Source organism: Symphalangus syndactylus, chromosome 11 (assembly GCF_028878055.3).
Source record: "Symphalangus syndactylus isolate Jambi chromosome 11, NHGRI_mSymSyn1-v2.1_pri, whole genome shotgun sequence".
In the NCBI taxonomy this organism is placed as follows: domain Eukaryota; kingdom Metazoa; phylum Chordata; class Mammalia; order Primates; family Hylobatidae; genus Symphalangus; species Symphalangus syndactylus.
In genome coordinates, this window is record NC_072433.2 from 90,240,564 (window position 1) to 90,257,612 (window position 17,049).

At 38.6% G+C, this 17,049-nt stretch overlaps 2 protein-coding genes across 6 annotated transcripts in view; one reads left to right on the top strand and one right to left on the bottom strand.

Moving 5' to 3' along the window:
- The window catches only part of PPIP5K2 (diphosphoinositol pentakisphosphate kinase 2), a 106,796-nt gene extending 90,226 nt beyond the window's left edge, over positions 1–16,570 (top strand). For all 3 annotated transcript variants that reach the window (XM_063612848.1, XM_063612851.1, XM_063612856.1), the window contains one exon: positions 10,004–16,570. The gene's annotated coding sequence lies outside the window, so the exon portion shown is untranslated. The remainder of the gene's footprint in view (positions 1–10,003) is intronic.
- Positions 1–17,049, bottom strand: part of GIN1 (gypsy retrotransposon integrase 1) — a 163,390-nt gene that overhangs the window by 124,711 nt on the left and 21,630 nt on the right. The window lies entirely within an intron of this gene.

The following is a 17,049-nucleotide window of genomic DNA, read 5'->3' on the forward strand; positions in this document are numbered from 1 at the left end:
TTAATATTCTTTGACAAGAAGGAAGAGGAGGAGGAAGGACAAAAGAAGGCTGCCTCTCTTTAGACTGCCCATCTCAATTATATTTTAAAAATGAAGTTAATATCTGTCCTGCTAACAGTAGTGTTGTCAGAATCAAATGAAATAATATTTGGTAAACTATAAAGTGAAGACCAAATTTGAAGGACTATTTGTTTTCTTTTGTTGTAATAGAGTTGTATATAGTCCAGATATCAACCAGGCCTCTTCAGCATTTTTATAGTCAAAGATGTACGAGATAGCTGCTAATGCTCGGGAACAGCCTGCCTAGTAACAATCTAACAGACACCCCCCAACAACCAAAAAAATATAGGTTATTCTAGTATCTTCTCCTTTTAAAATTCTTTAAAATAAGAGAATTCAGTTCTTCCCAAAGCAGTGTTTAAAAAAAAAAAGCATTTAAATAAAATCAAGGATACCCTTCCACCCACCTGTCTTACATTGTGTGTGGTATGAGTGGTACCATTGTGTGACCCAGGTAGGATAGTGGATGTATAGTTTAGATACCCATTTTAAAGCAGTTAGAAAGATGTAACTTGACAAGGAAAGCAGTCTCTTTTGTCATTCTACATTTATTGCTTCAGGAGTACTTGATATATGGAAGGATTTTTTTTTAAAAAAAAGAAAAAATGAATATGCCTTTGGAAAGTATTTTGCTGCTTTTAAAAGCCATAGATTTGTCTTAAGTTAGGCAATGCTGAATAGAAAGCTTGATGATAAAGGTGGGTAGGTGGATGGATGGATGGATGGATGGATGAAGGAAAAATTAGGAGAAAAGAAAGCAGAGGAGGGGTGAGACAGAACAAAAGAATACAGGCTCTACTGTTATCAAAAAGCAGCATCGCTGATGTGTGGGGAATAAATTGGAAGTCAGATCATTAAGACTTTTTTTTCATGCCACATAGAAATGCTGATTTGTCCTATAATGCCTGTACTCAAAAGTCATGACAATAAAATGAGACCTGGGAGTCCCAAGTGTTATTAACTACCACAATTTTATATAACTGATTCTTCACTGGTCATCCTGAAGCCTTTTTGAAAGTCCCACTGCCATACCTGCCTCCTCAGTGAAATAGATGTAAAAGCCACAAAGAGAGAATCAATGAGCCACACTCATATTGGAAGCAAATGAAGTTGACTTCACCAGTGGGAAATGCAATTACTTTTCAAAGTGAAAACTGATCGATTCACAATTCAAGGAAAGCATGGAGTAATTTCAGGACTCCAGTAAGAAGTGATAAATGTCTAGTTTGGAATCATGTGGCTGAAAATCTTACCATATGCTTTCCACAGGCTGAGCAAGAGGATAGAGCATTGAATAGATGCTTTAATTCCATTTTTGACAATGAACCTTGTGCTTCTGAAAATATTTGTGTTTAACCATGAGGTTATGATGATTTTTCTCTACACTTTTTGAGAAGCCTCTTCAGAAAAGAGCAAAGTAGTCTGCTCTAATGGATGGAATAAGGAGCTGGGAGAAAGGAGACCTGGGTATTAATCTCAGCTCTACCACTACATATCTGGGAGACTGTAGAATCTTTACCATTCCCTCTACTATTCCTAGCTCCCTTTTCTTTCATAGTCAACAAGTGTTTTTTGAACAATTATTCAGGTAAATAACATAACCTTAAAAGTTAGTACTGATTCCCATTATCATGCTCTGTTGTTCCCCAGATGCTCTTTTGAGGAATTTACTTGGTTAATACATTTAATATTATAATACTTATAATAATTTTGAGAATTATCAGCATGAGACAATTTATTTGCATAATAGCTTTTTCTTATTATCCAGAATACATTTAGTTCTGGATTTTGTTTGATATTGTGAATGCAAACTATTTTTTTGTATTAGCCTAAATAAAATGAAATACAGTTATGGAAATATTTCTGCTGCAAGAAAAAAATTACATACAACTAGTATACATATTTAAAGGTGCTGTAGTCTTCTAGACTGTAAAGGCAGACGGCCGTGAGGGGAAATCTGAGTGTATAGGATGTGTTTCGTGTTCCCACTGCATATCATATGCATTATTACCCTTGTCTGAGTGGTTGTTTAAACTGACATCTGTAAAACTAATCTATAAAGTGAGATCTGGGTTCTGACCTACCTTTTACAGTCCATAATGTTGTGATTCTAAAAATATTTAATTCCTTATTGTTTTCTGCCCTCCATTCTGACCAATGCTGCAACCACAAATAAAAACATTACTTACCCTATGAGAAAGACTAGACTGTATACTCATTTTATCTTAACAGTTTATTATAACTCATTTTGACCACTCCTCCCTCAAAAAAAATTGTCCCTAGAAAACTAGAGTGATCATAGGGATCAGATGACCTCACGTTACTGGGTGAAGCCAGGAAGCTACCATATACATAGAAAAGTTGGTTGCCAAGTATGGTGTGGGAATTTGGGAGGAATTTATCTGCTCAAAAACTCTCACCTACTGACTAGATCTAGTGTTTGAAATGTTAGCCTTGGAGGTTCTACCTTAAAAATATCATTGAGAGGCCGGGCGCGGTGGCTCACGCTTGTAATCCCAGCACTTTGGGAGGCCGAGGCGGGCGGATCACGAGGTCAGGAGATCGAGACCACAGTGAAACCCCGTCTCTACTAAAAAGACAAAAAATTAGCCGGGCGTGGTGGCGGGCGCCTGTAGTCCCAGCTACTCGGAGAGGCTGAGGCAGGAGAATGGCGTGAACCCGGGAGGCGGAGCTTGCAGTGAGCCGAGATTGCGCCACTGCACTCCAGCCTGGGCGACAGAGCGAGACTCCATCTCAAAAAAAAAAAAAAAAAAAAAATATCATTGAGAAAGCTCAGAGAACTCCCAGGTAAACACATAGGTAGCCCCTTCTAAAATGCAAATGCCCTTTGAAGGCCAGCTTTATTAATCTTGCCATTAACCCCATAGTTAATCATATGCATTTCTCACAGTGACCTGAAAACAGGCATTCCTTCTCTAAATGTGTGTTGAATGCCAGTTATAAACCAGTTACTACACTAAGCCCTGATGATACAAATATGAAAGTCCTGTTTCCGGGGAATTTACTTTCTAATGAGGAACCAAGTGCTCAAAAGCATTCATAAAGTTCATGGCAAAATAACCCACGTAATTAACTGCTTTGTTACAAAAACTTGGAAATCTAGATAAAATATTTATTTTGGAAATATATGTTACAGGTGAAAAGCAAGAATTAAAACTAGTTATCTGAATGTAAAAGGAATCAATGGCTAAATCCAGCTTAAAGTCTTCCTGTCCAAGGGATATGAAAAGTACCTCAATCTTTGGTTTTGGTTTTGGTTTTGGTTTTGGTTTTTTGGTCAACATGAATTATAGCTAGGGGAAGAGATCAACAGGGGATTAGGTTGTAGACTATATGCATGACAGATTGCTGGAATTGGGCTCCATTCACAAAGGAGGGAACGGGAAAGGGTCTGTCTTGACTGGACCACAAATATAAAATCTCATGCCCTCTCATTATCTTGATAAGCCCCATAAGTCCATTAAAGAAATAAAATGCCAAAACATACCACGAGGACACTTTCACAATCCAGGGCACACACATGACTCCCACAATAGGAAACTACACTGAAGACATTCTCACAATTTAAAACAAGTTGTAAACTACAGGAAACAGTTGGCATCTCAGGGGAATTGTTGCCTGAGGAACTAGTTGGTGGTATGTTATTCTGGCATATAGGGAACAGAATAAGATAGTGGGGTAGGAAGAGGTTTTTAAAAGCAAAGTTAGGCATTCAATGATGACTTCATAAATGTGCCTGGGCTGGCCTTTAATGGAAGGCTTTAATTTAGGGAACTTAAAGAATTTCATAATATTGGAGTATAAACTGCTGGAAATAAGGATGCTATTTAATAGACTCTCTTAGATTTTTCATAACATGCTAATAGAATCCCAAAGGAAGTGTGTATTCTAAAATGTTATTGTGTATGTTATAAAAGCTTTGTAAAATAAAGTGATGTTAAGCTACTATTGTAAAGTGAAAAATTTTTTCAGTCATCTGTAATCTCATTGCCCAAGTAAAACTGTTTTCATTTTTCCATTAACCCTTTTAGTTATGTATTTCCCTTAGGCATGTTAATGTAGTTGCAATCATTGTATCATAAAAAAATTTGTCTTTCCTAAATTCTTTATATTGGACAATATTTCCCATGTTACAAAGTATTTATAATGTTCATAAATATCACTTTAAAATTTTGGCATTTTTCTAAAAATTTTAAAATTTGTATTAGAGTAATATATACATATAATCTGGAAGGTCAAATGTAATTTACCTATATACCAAACTTGCATTTGTACCCCTGAAACTAAAGTAAACATTAAAAAAAAAAGGAAAGAAACTTTGAGCTGAAAAAGTGGCCGCTATAATGACGTGAAATGGTAGCTTCAAAATTTTGGTAGTGGTGGTGGTGGGTAACATAATTTATTCCTTAGTGGGAAAGAGTTGTTTATCTTCTAACAATGGGAAGCTTGAGAATTAAGTGACCTACCAAAGTATGTCAAAGTGCTTTGGTTCCTTGCCTCTTTTTTTCCCTTGACCTATACCCACACCTACCTCAAGTCCCATTTTCTAAAAGGATCTCCTTTTAAGAGTACTAGCTTTTTCTTCAGATATTTCCCACCATGTTTCTATATAATAATGTTATACATCTATATTTTGATTTACCAATTTTAGATATTATTTACTGACTTCTTGTTTTGGTAAATAAGAAATTAACCTTCTAAACTCTACTATTCCTCTTTTTCCTCCAATAATTTAATATTATTAAGTCATTAATCAATGCTTATAGTATTAATGGCTATGTAAATATTGTTATTGCTGAGCCAGGTAGTATATTATGGTCATTTCTTATACCATATTTGTTTCTGCTTGGAATTAATTGTTTATTTGGTTTTCATTGTATATATATTTCAGATTCTTTAGATTCTTCAATGAATGTGTAAAGTAGAGCTCAGTATTATTTTCAACATTATAGGTAACCATTTGCATCTTTTTTTCTCCCTGAATATTTCCTCCTGTTGCTTGTTAATGGAAGTTGGGCCCAAAAAACTAGGAAAAAACAATGGCAGATTCTCAGAAATCAATCAATGTCATGTTATTATTGTTAAGAGTTGTGTGGTCCTACACAGAACCACTGAAAGAATTTGAAATGAATGAAGGATTCATAAAATTCAGTTTCTAATGTTAGGCAGGGAGACATTTATATTTTAAAAAGGACCAAAAATATTCAAAATCCAGTAAGGCATATAGCCAATTAGGTAGACGTGGCAAACTTGAAGATTTCTATGAGTAGGCAGAAGAATTAGATGATGTATATTTTGAATCTAAGGCATTCATGCTACACAACAACCTCCTTTTTTGGGTCATAGAATGCTTAACATAGCAACTATAAACAATGCTCTCAGTAAGAACATGAATCCAGTCCCTGCTCAGGCCAAAGCAATTGCAACAAAAACAAAAACTGACAAATGGGACCTAATTAAACTAAAGAGCTTCTGTACAGCAAAAGAAACTATCAACAGAGTAAAGAGACAACCTACAGAGTGGGAGAAAATATCTGCAAACTATGCATCTGACAAAGGTGTGATACCAGAATCTATAAGGAGCTTAAATAAGCAAAAAATAACCCCATTAAAAAGTGGGCAAAGGACATGAACACTTTCCAAAGAAGACATATATGTGGCCAATAAGCGTATAAAAAAATGTTAAACATTACTAATCAGAGAAATGCAAATTAAAACCAAAACAGGATACCATCTCACACCAGTCAGAATAGCTATTGTTAAAGAGTAAAAAAATAACATGCTGGCAGGGTTGCAGAGAAAAGGGAAAACTTATACCCTGTTGGTGGGAATGTAAATTAGCTCAACCATTGTGGAAGGCAGTTTGGCAATTTCTCAAAGAACTTAAAACAGAACTACCATTCTACCCAGCAATCCCATTAGTGGGTATATACCCAGAGGAATATAAATCATTCTATCATAAAGACACATGCCTGTGTATGTTCATCGCAGCACTATTCACAACAGCAAAGACATGCAATCAACCTAAATGTCCATCAACGGTAGACTGGATAAAGAAAATATCGTACATATATACCATGGAATACCACCAAGCCCAAAAAAGAATAAGATGATATGCTCTGTATTAATAGCAACATGGATGCAGCTGAAGGCCATTATCCTAAGCGAACTAACACAGAAACAGAAAACCAAACACCACATGTTCTCCCTTGGAAGTGGGAGCTGAACATTGAGTCCACACAGACACAAAGAATTACAGTAGACACTAGGGCCTACGTAAAGGTGGAGGGAGTAAGGAGAGTAAGGATTGAAAAACTACCTATGCTTGTTACCTAGGTGATGAAATATCTCTACACCAAACCCCCATAACATGTAATTTACCTGCATAACAAACTTGCATTTGTACCCCTGAGCCTAAAATGTAAGTTAAAAAAAAAGGAAAGAAACTTTGAGCTGAAAAGGTGGCTGCTATAATGGCATGAAGTGGTAGCTTCAAAAATTTTGGTGTTGGTGGTGGTGGGTAGCATAATTTATTCCTTAGTGGGAAAGAGTTGTTTATCTTCTAACAATGGGAAGCTTGAGAATTAAATAGAGCAATATTTAAGGGACTCAAACTAAAGTAACAATATTTCTTGCATTAAAGAGTTACTACATTTTTGTATTTTTATGTAACTATTTTTTTTTTTTTTTTTGCTGTCAGAATCTTGCTCTGTCACCCAGGCTGGAGTGCAGTGGCACGGTCTTGGCTCACTGCAACCTCCACCTCCTGGGTTCAAGTGATTCTCCTGCCTCAGCCTCCCAAGTAGCTGGGACTACAGGTACACGCCACTACACCCAGCTGATATTTTTGGTTGTATTTTTAGTAGAGACAGGATTTCATCATGTTGGCCAGGCTAGTCTTGAGCTCCTGACCTCAAGTGATCTGCCCACCTTGGCCTCCCAAAGTGCTGGGATTATAGGTATAAGCCATGACAGCTCGCCTAATTGTAATATTTTTAAAAATTTAGCCAACTGTAGCTAACAGATCAGCCTTGTGATTCTAATTTTAAGACGTAATTGATTTAATTTGATTTAAAATTCATATAAAGTTTAATTTATTTTAGCATTATAAGAATTCCGTGAGCACCTAGGAATGGTTTTCTGACATTTAAAGCATTTATAATGCAGTTTAAAGTGCTTAAACGGGTATCATGAACTCATCAGGAAAATGGGACTGAATATCAGTCAAAAGATCCAGCTACTAAAATTTGCTGGATTTACAAATAGAAAATGTTATCTTTAAGTTGAACTTAAATGCTCACAGAGTTTGAATTTGTAACTTTTGTAAATTAAACATTTTAAAAGACAGACTACTCTCTAATCTTTTTTGTGTCCCCAAACTGCCCTTGAGGCCATTTAAAAAACATTTAACAGAGGCACCTCCCTTCTGCTCCAGTTTGGGCCAAATGCTCTCTAAGCTGCTTCCCCTAATTTCCCGTCTTACTTCATGTGTTTTTTAGATTCTCTGCCCATACCTTCCTCTGAATCACATGGCCACAGGGTCACAGTGTTTTTCCAGGAAGGAGGAAGGGTAAGCCTAGAAACCACTGATGTCCTTTATACAGCTTTCATTCAAGTTCCATCCCATCCTTGCTTCCCAGTTACCATATGCCCCAAGCCTTTAGGCATTTCTTGGAGCAGTCATTTTGCTTTTCTTTGGTGTCCCTGTCTGCAGTGTTTTTGGTTGCAGTTGCCTCTGCTTTTTAAATTCATTATCACAATGTGGTGAGCTTTCTGCTTTCCAAAAATTTGTTGACATCCCTCATGTGATATTATTTTTATTCACATTCTCTTTATAGCTTATTATTAATATTATTTTTTCTTGGTGTATAGTGGTTTGGGAAGGAAGTATAGATAAATTGCACAAGTTCAACCTTCATTTAATGGGAAATCTTATTTTTTTATAATATGTATAATAGTCCATTAAGTGATGTACTCTAATTTGTTTAAATGTCCCTTATTATAAAGCACTTAAATTCCTTCCTTCCCTCCCCTCCCCTGCACCCCACTGTTTGTTTTCTTCTGATACATTATTTCATCACAGTAAATCACAAGAGGTAGAATTATGGGGTGAAAAGCTATAAAAGGATACAGTATGGAATAGTAGAAAGAGTGTGGGCTTTGAAAATAGTACAATTCAACTCCTAGTTATGTTCATTGCCTTCTACATGATAACCAATTTTTTTTTTAAGTCTATCTGAGTCTCAATACTCAAATTCTAGGTTAAGAGATAATATTTATTCTCAAAAATATTCTGCAAAGTAAATTAAGTTAAAGGAAATAAAATTTAAAGTAGCTGTAAATATGACTTAAAATAATAAAAAAGAAAGTAGACACCATAATGTCAATATCTTGTTCTATAACTTCCTTAACAAACTTATAATTCCATATTTACCATTTCTACCCTTGAAAAATCTCAAGATTTGGAAAATTGCTATGTATCAAATTACTTCTAAGTTTTCTCAAATGGCACACACCCCAGGCTCTCCAGGCTAAGCATTTGAAAGTTGAACAGTGCTTTTTGCATCTAACTAGAGCTTAACAATTGGTATTATAATAAAAATGAGTTATCTCACTAACAGGCTTTTGTAATCCATATATAAAGTTATTTTACCTTTCTGGAATCTTGTCAGCTTTTAGATATGACATTGAACTAGTATGAATGAGAAGATAGTTTCATTGACCCATTGTTCTACTTGTATTACTAATAAGCTAATTGCCAAAACTGCACAGAATATATTCCTAGTTTTGTTTCTGTTTTCAGTTGGAAGAGACTAATTTGTAACAAAATCTGTTCGGATTGAAACATGCCAAACTTTTGATTCCTGATTTATTATTATTTTTTAAAGACATGGTAAGTTCTAGTGACCTGATTCATTCTTATCACACTAAAAATGAGCCAATAAATATTTTGTTGAGTGTACATCTCACTTTCCATGACAACTTTATGAGAAACAAAAGTAGAAGCAAAATCATAGAATAGATGAGGGTAGTCATTAGAACATCAGGAAGGAACATAAAGTTATGTAATTACATTTTCAGAACTTTATACATTTTACCAGAAATAAAACACACAATTTAAAAAATGCTGGCCAGGCGCAGTAGCACACCCCTGTAATCCCAGCACTTTGGGAGGCTGAGATGGGAGGATTACTTGATGTCAGGAGTTCAAGACCAGCCTGGCCAACATGGTGAAACCCTGTCTGTAGTAAAAATACAAAACTTAGCTGGGCGTGGTGGCAGGCACCTGTAATCCCAGCCACTTGGGAGGCTGAGACAGGAGAATTGCTTGAACCTGGGAGGCACGTGTTGCAGTGAGCCGAGATCATGCCCTGCACTCCAGCCTTGGTGACAGAGTGAGACTCGGTCTCTAAAATAAATAAATTAATGTTAAAAACAGTCAAGCAAATCAACTGCTGGCCCTTTATTTGTATGGAGACATTCTTTTTAGATGCATCATAAATTGTTCTGCTGAGTTCTACAAAGAGCCCTGGGAAGTTAGCAAAGTATGTATTATTGTTCTTACTTGACAGATAAGAGAGTCGACACCCAGAGAGGAAACACGGTAAGTCAGTGACAAAAACTAGAAAAAGAATTCAAGTTGCCCAACCTCTGTACATTTCTCTCTCACGTTTATTACTTTATGTTTAACTTTCAAACCTTGCTATGTGGCTATAGTTCTTAGGGATTTTTGTAGTTCATGATACAAATAACTGAAGATGTATTTTCCAAATTAGAAGCAGTATTTAGTTAGCATACAAAAATTCAAGTAACTTGACTGGGTACCAAGAGTTTTCATTCAAGAAATATAGTTCATTTTTGTTTTTTATTCAGTTTACATCTTAACTCTTTCTTTTCTTTCTTTTTTTTAATTATGCTTAAGTTCCTGGGAGGCCGAGGCGAGCAGATCACAAGATCAGGAGATCAAGACCATCCTGGCTAACACGGTGAAGCCCCATCTCTACGAAAAATACAAAAAATTAGGTGGGCGTGGTGGCGGGTGCCTGTAGTCCCAGCTACTGGGGAGGCTGAGGCAGGAGAATGGCGTGAACCCGGGGGGCAGAGCTTGCAGTGAGCCGAGATCGAGATCGCATCACTGCACTCCAGCCTGGGCGACAGAGCAAGACTCTGTCTCAAAAAAAAAAAAAAAAATTAAGTTCTAGGATACATGCGCAGAACATGCAGGTTTGTTACATAGGTATACATGTGCCATGGTGGTTTGCTGCACCCATCAACCCATCACCTACATTAGGTATTTCTCATAATGCTATCCCTAGCCCCCAACCTCCCAACAGTACCTGGTGTGTGGTGTTCCCCTCCCTGTGTCCATGTGTTCCCATTGTTCAACTCCCACTTATGAGTGAGAACATGTGGTGTTTGGTTTTCTGTTCTTGTGTTAGTTTGCTGAGAATGATGGTTTCCAGCTTTATCCATGTCCCTGCAAAGGACATGAACTCCTCCTTTTTTATGGCTGCATAGTATTCCATGGTGTATATGTGCCACATTTTCTTTATCCAGTCTATCATTGATGGGCATTTAGGTTGGCTCCAAGCCTCTGCTATTGTGAACAGTGCTGCAATAAACATATGTGTCCATGTGTCTTTTTAGACACATCTTTTTTTAGTTGAATGATTTATAATCCTTTGGGTGTATACCCAGTAATGGGATTGCTGGGTCAAATGGTATTTCTAGTTCTAGATCCTTGAGGGATCACCACACTGTCTTCCACAATGGTTGAACTAATTTACGCTCCCACCAACAGTGTAAAAGCATTCCTATTTCTCCATATCCTCTCCAGCATCTGTTGTCTCCTGACTTTTTAATGATGGGCATTCTAACTGGCATGGGATGGTATCTCATTGTGGTTTTGATTTGCATTTCCCTAATGACCAGTGATGATGAGCATTTTTTCATGTATCTGTTGGCTGCATAAATGTCCTCTTTTGAGAAGTGTCTGTTCATATCTTTTGCCCACTTTGTGATGGGGTGTTTGTTTTTTTCTTACAAATTTGTTAAAGTTCCTTGTAGATTCTGGATATAGCCCTTTGTCAGATGAATAGATTGCAAAAATTTTCTCCCATTCTGTAGGTGGCTTTTCACTCTGATGATAGTTTCTTTTGCTGTGCAGAAGCTCTTTAGTTTAATTAGATCCCATTAGTCAATTTTGGCTTTTGTTGCAATTGCTTTTGGTGTTTTAGTCATGAAGTCTTTGCCCATCCCTATGTCCTGTATGGTATTGCCTAGGTTTTCTTCTAGGGTTTTTATGGTTTTAGGTCTCACATTTAAATCTTTAATCCATCATGAGTTAATTTTTGTATAAGGTGTAAGGAAGGGATCCAGTTTCAGTTTTCTGCATATGGCTAGGCAGTTAACCCTTTTACTGTAGTGTGGTAATGGGAAGAGAACTGAATGAGAATCTGGGTGTCTTCTCTGTCTTATCCCTTTTCTCTACTGGTACATAACCCTGGGCAAATTGCTTACCCTCCTTTTTTTTTTTTTTTTTTTTTTTGAGACAGAGTCTCGCTCTGTCGCCCAGGCTGGAGTGCAGTGGCGCAGTAGTGCGATCTTGGCTCACTGCAAGCTCCTCCTCCCGGGTTCACGCCATTCTCCTGCCTCAGCCTCTTGAGTAGCTGAGACTACAGGCACCACCACCACTCCCGGCTAATTTTTTTTTTTTTTTTTTGTATTTTTTTAGTAGAGATGGGGTTTCACCATGTTAGCCAGGATGGCAGGATGGTTTCAATCTCCTGACCTCATGATCCGCCCGCCTCAGCCTCCCAAAGTGCTGGGATTACAGGCGTGAGCCACTGCACCCGGCCCGCTTACCCTCCTTTAACCTTAGTTGCCTCATTGGTAAAACTGGGAATAGCATCTGCTTTTCATGCTTTGCCAGGTGTGTGTGTGTGTGTGTGTGTTTATGTGTGTGTGTGTGTGTGTGTGTGATAAGCAACAATAAGATAATATATGAGAGAGTGCTTGGCAAATTGCAAAGCACATCACAGAAGTAAAATACTATTATTTCTTCAATACTGTGGAACAGGTGAAAGGATACCACTTAGGCTAATTCAAGGAAGAAAGTGAAAGGCCATTTATGAAATTTCAGCCTTAGCTGCTGTTAGCATTTATTTGCTCCAACAATACAAGTTGACCATCAGTAAAAATTGCCACTAGGAAATCAACTCAAGGGTGGCAGTTTACAATAGGCTAGGTGTCTCTTTCTGAGGTACAAAGTTACATCAGTTACAGCAAGGTGAAATTTCAAGGTTTAGGGATGACAGTAGAGTGTAAACTGTAGGATTAAATCCAAGTTCACTATAATTTAGTTGTTTACAAGTAGTTTAATTGTTTTCAGACTTTCTGTCTGGCTTCTGGGTTTTCAAATTTTCTTACCAAAGGAATTCAGTTTTTGGAAAGAGAAATAATTTGGCAAATGTGTGTGGGGGAGTTGTGGTGCTGGGCGGGTGGGCATGTACATTTAGGCACTCATGCAAGCAAGAACTAAATGTTTAGAGGCAAACTGAATTGTTCAAAATTGTTTTTGACTTTTTATCACAAGCAGTTACTCAAAGAAGATTCATGGAGCCAAGAATACAATCTACTACCAATATGAAATACTTATCTAAAAGAGTTGACTGAAATGTGCTGTAATAGAGATTCTTGGATTTTTTTCTGTTCCATTCTGGTGGGGAGGAGGGGAGCAGAATCTGCCAAATTAATATGCATCTATATGAGGGATTATATTTGAGGTTGTCCAAATGTCCTAGTGCTTTTGTTGCACTAAAGAAGATGTACATGACGCTTATCCATTTCTACCCATTGTGCTCAGCTCTTGATATTCCTTTACTATATAGTTCTGAAATAAAGAATTTGGATCAATAAAAATAGGTGAATAAATGAATAGAAAAGAGGGAGAAAACAGAAAGAGAACTGATTTGTCAGAAAATTACCATAGAAAATAATTATTCCTCTCTCCATTTGTAAGATAATTTATTTTCAAATATATTTAAATACTCTCTAGTATATCATTGGTTTGCATCTGGCCCTTTAAGAAAATATGCCTCTATATGGGATATTGGCCAAGTGATTGAGTGATGATGTTGAGAAGTCCCTTAATCATAAAACAGGTTTTTCAAATGATCTTTCTGCAGCAGAATACCCCAGTGCTGTGCTGCTTACTGAGAGGAAAAGTAGACTTAACTTGTTCAGTTTTCTTATAAACCATTGTTTATGGTTAAACTGACTTGAGAAATAAATGTGTATCTAACACATATTTTTGACAGTGGATTGCACTATATGTCTCAGATAAAAGTTTAGAAATGGTTCTTACTTTTATGGCATTTATAGTATACCATGTCCTTTAACTTAGAACTAAAGAACAAAGGCATACATTTTCTGTTATTTCAAGACTACTTTCTGGCTCTAATTTTTGCTAAACTCACGCCTGAAATACTGCTTGCCCACAGGTAGTGTTGGTAGCACCCAGGCCTTTTGAATGGTTGATAATAAGCTGTTCTTTTAGAAAGTTATTAATGTAGGTCCTCTTGGTGTTAGTAGCAATTACTGGGGAAAAAGAAGTTGAGTGATCGATGGAATCAAGGAATAAGCCTAGATTTAACAAAGTTGAAAGGCTTCATTAATGCAGGAATCCTCGCAGCCTTGAAAAATGATGTCTGTGATTCTTTTAATGGCAAATTTAATGGGCAATATTTCCCTCCACCAACAACTTATTTGACCATGAAATCCTTTTTTCATGAAGGTATCTCTTGGGAAAGAAAGTTGATTTAGAAAGTGATATTAGCATGAACATTAGGAAAGCCTTTAAAATAGGTTGACTCTGCAGTAGAATCAGACATGGTTCCAATCTGGGCTCTGCTACTTATTAAATATGTGCCTGGACACGTTGCAAACACCCTTCTGAGCCTCAATTTCCTCAGCTGTAAAATGAGAACAAGAATACTTCAGATTATGTTTTGAAGATTAGAAGAAACTGAGAAATGGCCATGTAAATTGCAAGGTATTTTAATTTTAAAGATATAAACTATTATGAAAATAATTGGTATAGCATTAAAAATTGATCTAAGAATGTTTGCCCTACTCATTTTTTTAAATGTGCTTTGACATTAGATTAATGATATGTAGTAATCATGTTTCCTGATGTTGTAAAGGTGAGTTGTTCTATTTGAAACCTTTCAAATACAGAAATACTAATTTTAGGAGAAATAACTATAACATAATAAGGCAAATGTCTCTCCCCTGCCCCTCCCAGTCTGTGACACACTTTCCTCTTTTGCCTCCTCTGGCCCTCAGGCTCCTGCACAGACTGCGTGCAGCCCCCTCCCAGCCCTGCAATCCCTGAGCTGGAGTTGCCCCTTGGTTGGGTCCAAGTCACAGGGGTGGGGGACCTACGCGCCAGGAGGAAGCCACACTGGCCTGCGGCCTGCGTGGAGGAGGTGGAGGTACCCAACATGGCTGGCGGAGCATGAGCGCCCCAGATGGCAGATTGGAGGCTTTCAGCGTGCTTCCTCCTCTTGGAATTAGCAAAATAGTGCATAAAGATCAACTCTGTGAGCTTTAATTGAGGAAGGGAAGCAGCAGTTCACTGGAATAGCAAAGGATACCCCAGACCCTGTGGAGAGGTGGGCAAGCAGCCCCCACGTCGGCGTTCTGCGGATAATGTGTGAAGCCCTAGTATGTGAGAGGAATAGCCAGTCTCCCCCTGCGTTTCGCCTTTCCGCTAGTGATCTGTGCAGCCCAGGCCAAGGGAGAGCACCCTTTTTCTGCCAAACCCGGGAGCTAGCTTGGAGAGAGGCTGAGATACCGAGAGGGAAAGACACTGGGAAAAGCTGCAGGCATTTTTCCAGACCTGGGACTGAGAGGAAGACACTTGTTTTGTTTTGTTTTGTTTGAGACGGAGTTTTGCTCTTGTTGTCCAGCTGGAGTGCAATGGCGCGATCTCAGCTCACTGCAACCTCCGCTTCCTGGGTTCAAGCGATTCTCTCGCCTCAGCTTCCCCAGTAGCTGGGATTACAGGCGTCCGCCACCATGCCCAGCTAATTATTGCATTTTTAGTAGAGATGGGGTTTCACCATTTTGGCCAGGCTGGTCTCAAACTCCTAAGCTTAGGTGATCCACCTGCCTTGGCCTCCCAAAGTGCTGGGATTACAGGCGTGAGCCATCGCCCCTGCCAAGGACACTTTTTTGAATCTGGGCTCATACAAAGTCAGTCATTGTTTGGTAACCTGGCAGTGGTAGCCACGGCAGCCATTTTAGTCTTGGGCCAGAGATTGGAGCATTTGCTTTGGAGCGAGGGAAAGGTCCCCACAGCCGGAAATGGGCAGTGAGTTTGGAGAGTGCCCTAGCAGTAGGTGCTGAAACTAGGCTCTCTCCCATCCCAAGACTGGAATGGAAAGAGAATTGCAGAAGCCTACTGCGTTTCTACTGAGCAGCATGACTTGCAGCTTTGCGACCTGAAGCAGGACTGTGTGGGTCATTGATGGGTGCCTCAGACTGCTTCCTTGGTCAGTTGAGGGAGAGTGCTTCACCAGCTGCAAGGAGTAGGAGGGAGGTGGACCCCACTCACCTGGAGATCTAACCCTCCGTGTGAACTGCCACTAAGGGAAGAGGGAGTGCAGGCCGCCAAAGTCCCTTTGGGGTCAAAGGAACTATGAGTGCTGTGACAGCCACCAAAGGGCACAACACCAAAGCCTGGGAACAGACTTGGAGATGGGGGTCATCTCTCACTTCCAGACAGCCTCCCCAGTGTACTTTCGTGGACATAGCAGCGCCTCTTCCTGCTGGGACCCAGGGAGTGTAGGGTGAAAGAAGTGCCTCTCAGGCTTTTCCAGGGGCTCCACCTCCGCTGAAGACAAGTGGCATGGGGAAGAGGTGAGGAGGGCGCTTGGGCTTTTCTTTTGCCTCCACCCCGCTGAAGGCTGGCATAAGCAGAGTAAGAGCCTCCTGCCAGCTCATCTCTTACTCTTAAGCACCATCTACTGGACTGCAGCCTGAATTACACCAAATAAGAATACACTGCTACACCAAGCAAGTCTGAGAAACCCACCATATGAAGCTATCTGCAACCAAGGAACTCTACAGAGCCCTGGTCCCATAACGGCATCCAGAAACAAAGCTAATCGATCTGTTAAAATAAAGTTAATATGGCCGGAGAAGGACTCCATACTTCTGTAGTTTAGTCCTTGTGGATGAACTGTAATCTAACTTAATAGGTAGACAAGATTGACAACCTAACTTAGCAGTATGCACCTGTAACAATAGCTGAGTCTTGGCCAATCCCAGCAGCCGTACTTCAACCACTCATACACTGCCAAGTGTTTAAACTGTGTTCAAATAAGGCAAACGCCAATCAGTCCAGCTATTTCTGTAACTCACGTCCAATTTCTGTATGTCACTTTCCTTTTCTTGTCTATAAATTTGTTCTGCCCATGAGGTATCCCTGGAGTCTCACTGAATCTGCTGTGTTTCTGGAGGCTGCCGAATTTGTGAATCGGTTTTTGTTTGTTTGTTTGTTTTTTCTTGCTCAGTTAAACGCTGCTAAATTTAATTTGTCTGAAGTTTTAACAGATCATACACAACATCCACCACAGTCATAACCTCAAGGCAAAAAAAGGAATAAAATATCAAAAAGCTCCATCTAAATTACAGACAATTCAGAAAAAGAAGTGTCAGCTCCCTCAGATGAAAAGGAACCAGCATAAGAACTCCAGAAGTACAAAAAGCCAGTGTTTCATCACCTTCAAAGATCACACTAGCTCCCTAGCAATGGATCCTAACATTAAATGTCTGAAATGACAGATAAATAATTCAGAATACTGATGACAAAAAAACTAAAAGAGATATAAGAGAAAGTTGAAATTCAACACAAGGAAAACAGAAAAATGATGCCAGATTTGGAAGATAACACACCTGTAT